The following is a 7,520-nucleotide window of genomic DNA, read 5'->3' as shown; positions in this document are numbered from 1 at the left end:
AAACTAAAATTATTTAGATTATACTATTCATTTTACTATATTTAAAAAATAAAACAATATTAATTTATTAACATGTTAATATATATTTGTTATTAATATGTCAAAACAATAAAATCATTGACCAATATAACATACCGAAAATAAAAGCAACCTAAAATTTTTTAGATTCTACTATCCATTTTACTATATTTATATAATAAAATGTAATAAACAATAAAAAAATATTATTTTATTGACATTTTAATATATATTATTATTAATATATCGAATAAAATAACAATTATTAATATAACATATACAACTGAAGTAAAAGTTTTCATAAAAAACAAAGTGGTCTAGTTGTAGGACTTTTTGCTTTGTGCATTGAGGTCATGGGTTCAACACCCATTGGCCATAAAATTTTAGAATTTTTCATAAAAGCATTTTTACAAAAATAAATGGGATAAAAGTATTTTTAGAGTAAATAGGATAAAAGCATTTTTTCAAAAAGAATTTAAAAAAAACGAAATTCCACGTGGAAATTAAAAAAAAATAAAAAATGTCATTTGTGTAGCAAATACACAATCTGTAACACCCTTCTAAACCCCACGGAAATTAATAAAATAATTCAGAGTAAAACATGAAAACAAGGGTGCCACAATTCAATTAAAACAGATTTATCATAAATTCATTGTCATGCTTTCACTAAGGAACAATTCATCATAATACATAAACATCTCATGTTAACACAGCGGAAATTCACCATACGGATAAGCATAACATCATCTATGCCACATCTCACAAAATTACTCCAATAACAACAAAATAGAGTATCATCATAAACTCTAAACTAACGTTCCCCCAGTGTTACAATATCAGAGCATGACACCGACGCTATACCAAATAAACTGACTCATGAGCTAATCATCACCGAGCCAAAGCCGCTACTCGCCAATCTGAAATCATCAAAGTAAGGGTGAGTCTCATTCACAATTAACAAATGTTATCGAATCATAAACAATAACACGTCATAGTCACATTATTCATCCAATTTCATTATATTCAGATTGTCAGGAAGTACTCATCAACACACAACAACAAATAGAATACATTGCCAAGAGACAACACCATAATTCATCCAAACAAATCATAACCATTATACAATCATCACATATTATAACATTGGACAATCTTCCATTCATGTTATAATAACACAAGTAACCTAATGCAAATGCAACTATATGCATGTGGTACCAAAATCTGGGATAACCCAACTCACCGATCCACCATCGTCAAGGATACGGCAACACCCACTCACTAATTCCACACAATGGGAATTAGCTACCACTGATCCACCATCGTCAAGGATCAGCCACATAATGATTATGAATGCATGTATCAACCATAACATGCTTATCACCCACATAAATCAACCAAATGTCATAATCATCAACCACCACAATAATCAATAGCCATACACAGTTATGCTATTTCTCAACCACAATAAAATACATATTTTACATCAACAATATATGTATAACAAACACCAATTACACCCACAACATCATAACAGGTAAATCATTCATTATACAGTGCAACAACGATAACACCCCTCACAATCGTGTACCAAGTACAACAAAGCAACTCATCAACGACAAAGTATTTACCTCATCATTCCTCAAAACACATGATAAACATATTTACCATGAACAACACCCATTTGCACAATTAACAGAAGCAACCACATTATCACAACATACATCATTGCACATATTCAATTATGCACACAACCACCATTGCACCTCATCAGCTATGCAAAACCAGCATAAACCACATTTGAAGAAAATGATACTTTTTAAAATAAAATCAAGTTGTTATTGTTTTATTCGTTTCATATGGTAGAACATTCAATTTAAGGAACAACGTCCAAAACGGCGTCTAAAACGGACTTACGGTTTGAAAGTTATACATCTTTAACTTTTTACAAGAAAACAGTTATCGCTACAGCACGCGGCGCAACCAGAGTTCGCGGCGCGACCTGAAGCATACAAACACGTTCGCGGCGCCAACCTATGCACGCGGCGCGATGCGAGAAAACAAGTACGCCTTCGCGGCGCGCACCTACCTTCGCGGCGCAAACTGGCAAAAGTCAGAGCTTTCATCGCATTTGACAGCATTACGGGATTTACCCCAAAATCCCCAAAACCAAACCAAGTTATGTTATGAACCTCAAATACCACCATATCAGCCACATACATGTTATAACACAAATATAACACCCAAAGAGGATCATTTAATCATCATAACAATCCTATAATCATACAATTCATCAAATCATACAATTCCCCTCAAAATCATCCCAAAACCCCAATCCATCATACAACTAATTGACACAAACAATGTATCTAAATCAGTTCTATTATCTATAATACGATAAAAGATATTAACCGGAAGAGTCCCCCCTTACCTTAGCCAAGGATCTTGATTAGCCCTCTTCCTCTTCTGTTCCTCTTTCACGTATCAGCACTTCTACTCTTCTGCTCCTCTTCCACATCTATTTTCCTTTTTTCCTTAATTCCTTATTTTTATGAAAAATAGATTTTAATTTAGTAAAGGGCTTTACTAACATAGAACCCCCTCTTTACTAATACCACACTTGGACCAACACTATAAACCATCTTTCTTCCAATTAAACCCCACCAACCACCAATAATTCTAATTATAAATTAAATTTCCATTTAAATTAAAAATTAAAATATACGGGTGTTACAACTCTCCCCCACTAAAAGAGTTTTCGTCCTCGAAAACATACCTCAAGTAACCAGCTCGTATAAGAGTCCTTCACCTGACTCTCCAGCTCCCAATTAACATTACCATCCGTCAATCCATCTGACATAACCAACAGGAAACATGTTTCGTACATTCAAATCTCAGTTCTTACGTCGCATTTGACTATCGAAAAGTATACCACTTGTTATATCTCCAAAAGGTTAACAAAAACAGGACATTGAGGTACAACCTATACAATATGCTCAGCAACTGAGTAATACAATTACACAATCTATAGTATGATCACACTTGATCAACAATGCAGTAATGCATTCCATCTACCAAACATACCAACCTTAGACATACCCTTCCATCTGAGCGATAAAATAATACTTACACTTTTCACCAACCGCTTCCTTCAAGAAACTCAATACTCATATTCCTATACCATTGAATTCCAATTATCTGACTCCTCTTAAGTCAAGCCATCGATTATCCAACACTTTACATTCCGTTTTTTCCGCACTACTCTGACTACTCATCACAATCATCTATACCAATTAGACTTCTGAGTTTTACCCGATCCCGACTCTCTTTACTTATTCGTTCAAGAATCATTCTTCATCATTCATGGTACCAACTTACCACTCAGTAATACTTACTCGCACTCAAAAACAAATTCCTGAGTTACTACATCTATTAAACATTCCGGCCATCGGAATGAGTACACACAAGTAATTATAATCACGCTCATCAGCCTCAATACGCCATTTCTTACAAAACAACTCAAATTGAGTTTCGCTCTTTTATAAGAATTAAATCAATTTCTCCCTTCATAGAGTATAATTCCTCATTATATCTGGAAATCTACAATAACCCTTAACAACAACACCAAATTATTATAGCATCAAGTAGCATCAACTCTTCATTTTAATTTCGCTGAATACATACTCGTTAACTACGTACAACCATAATAACATATTCATCATCTCGGCAATTATTCAAAAGGGTTATAATTCTTCGACACGACATCCTTACGTCCACTGGATTCTAAATCCAACATATAGATCAAGACATATCCTCTATGTAGGCTTCCGACATATTAATTCCTTACTTCCCGCGAGTAGTACTCATAACACTACTTCACATCACACTTTCGCTGCGCGACTCTGATTACCCGTCTTAAGTCATCATCCACCATGTTGCACTCTTTCATATTCACTTCTTCATAAGTTCACACAACATAGTGAGTGATTGTTCTCACGGCTTAGTATTCATCACATCTTAAACCATTAAGGTAACAAAACAAGCTTATCTCTTCTATATGATTCCATCTACTACCAACAAGAGATTTAGGGTGATCAAGTCCTAAATTTGTCAATATTAGTTGAAAATCATATTTAAGCATAAACCGTTGTTACTACATAATAGTGTCCATTTCCGAGTCTGCACCCAAACTCATTAACATCGTCATAGTCTAATAATTCACTATGGCGTCCTTCTCCTAGAATATTCTTCCGAAGCTCAAAACATCAGTTACACAAATCCAATCACTCAACCTCATTACACTGTTCTCGTCGATTCTGAATTCACCGCCTTTACCTTGGAAATTCAAAGTCAACCTATCGATCAACTCAACGTCATCTTCCTGACCTTTTCTAATCTCGTCAAGAATACCACTAGTCATCTTTAGCATACCCAAGCTAACACTATTAGAAGTGCCTTCACATACCAACTCAAGTCTCAAAATTGTCCAATTAAATCCAACTCATTCATCATTAGCACCGACATTTTTAAGACTTCTTACGCAACACAATAGCACAACATTTTCCTTACCAGGATGGTAATTCAAACCAAAAATCATAATCCTAGAAAAATACTCTAATCATCTCTACCACCTCATATTAAGCCCTTTTTGATCAAAGAGGTACTTCAACTCTTATAATCACAAAACACTTCGAATCTTAAACCATACAATTAACCTGCAAGACCAAGACAACATTCATAACTCGTGGTCCTACTCCAAATTTTATGACATCTTTCGTGCCCAATTATCATTCCACTCGACATCTCAACAAAGTCTTCCTCACATTCAATAGGTGTCAAAAATCCTCTAAAATTCTTCTTTTATATTTATCGTTACTTTGCCATCACAAATATGACTCCAAGAGTTCTAAAGTTTATTCCATCTTTACTACTAATGCACTCTTCACTAAAATTCATCGGCACTCAAGCCATCTTTATTACCGAACATCTCATCAACCTATTCATCAACAACATGTTCCACTCAATTTCGTTTCAAACAATCGCGGTAGTAGGTATTCCTATTCAACAAGTTCCACGTTTCCTTAACCGAATTCAGAATATCTTCTCCTAGGATCACCTCTACTGTATTTATAACTCTCCCATAATGTAGAACATAATCTCTCCTCTTCATAGGTTCAAACGGCACGTTAATCCGACACTCGGAACTCAAGATATGAATTTTCCAATCGTTGTCCGAAAATCCAACACCGACATCATGCAGCGACACTCTATACGATATATCCAAAACATTCTCAATTGGTAAATTCAATTCTTAAAATTACTTCTCAAAAAACCTTCCAAGTATTCCTTCGATCCATTCAACACTGACACTGACATCCCGTGCAGTACCAATAAACAAGTCTAGTTATAAGAGCAAGAGTAACCGTAACTTCGCCTCCTTCCAATGTCATCCTGTCACAATTAATTATGTTACAGCTGCTGAAACCATTTTTATAACAAAGTTCATCTCTTTAGCTTTCTGACGCTTCAAACGGAACTCAATTCGGATGTCTAGAACTCCAGTTATGAATTTTCGAAGTTCCGCAGCTATTCAGCAATTTTCCTGCGTTTTGCTTACGAAAATCTCTCTCCAAAACTCATTCTCTTCAACTCTATCACATTCCAAACAACCCCTTGTCATATCTCTTTACTTCCAAACATCATTATAACTTGAGCAACACTTCCCATCGCCGAAGCGCAATTTCTGGAACATTACTACATCAATCCTCTTCGCAAACTTGCAGCTGAACCTCTTCTGAGTCGTAAGGCTACTCAACTGACAGCTTCGCAGCACACCAGCAGAGCTGACACATTGCAACTTTCCAATTTCCTTCTCTTACAATAACTGTCAATTACCTCTAATCATCTTCCTTCAAGATGTTCCAACTCAATTCCCAGTGAAGTCTTAATTCCAAGTCACCTTCAATTCGGAAAACAACAAACTCCGACAACGCTCGCACTGTTGCCAACAACAGCCTACTGAATCAATCTTCTTGCAACTGAAACATAACCGAGAAGCAAAGCTTCTCCCCCACTTGTTTCAATCCAACACCTGCAACAAACAACCAAGTACCGACAGTGATTCACTCACATGTCGCGTACCAAGGAATAAAATGCCGACAATATACAACTGTCGCGCAACTCAACTGACTCGACAATTGGCCGGACGGACCAACCAGGCTCTGATACCACTATTGTAACACCCTTCTAAACCCCACGGAAATTAATAAAATAATTCAGAGTAAAACATGAAAACAAGGGTGCCACAATTCAATTAAAACAGATTTATCATAAATTCATTGTCATGCTTTCACTAAGGAACAATTCATCATAATACATAAACATCTCATGTTAACACAGCGGAAATTCACCATACGGATAAGCATAACATCATCTATGCCACATCTCACAAAATTACTCCAATAACAACAAAATAGAGTATCATCATAAACTCTAAACTAACATTCCCCCAGTGTTACAATATCAGAGCATGACACCGACGCTATACCAAATAAACTGACTCATGAGCTAATCATCACCGAGCCAAAGCCGCTACTCGCCAATCTGAAATCATCAAAGTAAGGGTGAGTCTCATTCACAATTAACAAATGTTATCGAATCATAAACAATAACACGTCATAGTCACATTATTCATCCAATTTCATTATATTCAGATTGTCAGGAAGTACTCATCAACACACAACAACAAATAGAATACATTGCCAAGAGACAACACCATAATTCATCCAAACAAATCATAACCATTATACAATCATCACATATTATAACATTGGACAATCTTCCATTCATGTTATAATAACACAAGTAACCTAATGCAAATGCAACTATATGCATGTGGTACCAAAATCTGGGATAACCCAACTCACCGATCCACCATCGTCAAGGATACGGCAACACCCACTCACTAATTCCACACAATGGGAATTAGCTACCACTGATCCACCATCGTCAAGGATCAGCCACATAATGATTATGAATGCATGTATCAACCATAACATGCTTATCACCCACATAAATCAACCAAATGTCATAATCATCAACCACCACAATAATCAATAGCCATACACAGTTATGCTATTTCTCAACCACAATAAAATACATATTTTACATCAACAATATATGTATAACAAACACCAATTACACCCACAACATCATAACAGGTAAATCATTCATTATACAGTGCAACAACGATAACACCCCTCACAATCGTGTACCAAGTACAACAAAGCAACTCATCAACGACAAAGTATTTACCTCATCATTCCTCAAAACACATGATAAACATATTTACCATGAACAACACCCATTTGCACAATTAACAGAAGCAACCACATTATCACAACATACATCATTGCACATATTCAATTATGCACACAACCACCATTGCACCTCATCAGCTATGCAAAACCAGAATAAACCACATTTGAAGAAAATGATACTTTTTA

This window comes from Vicia villosa, linkage group LG1 (assembly GCF_029867415.1).
Source record: "Vicia villosa cultivar HV-30 ecotype Madison, WI linkage group LG1, Vvil1.0, whole genome shotgun sequence".
Taxonomy (NCBI): domain Eukaryota; kingdom Viridiplantae; phylum Streptophyta; class Magnoliopsida; order Fabales; family Fabaceae; genus Vicia; species Vicia villosa.
This window is presented reverse-complemented; position numbering follows the sequence as displayed.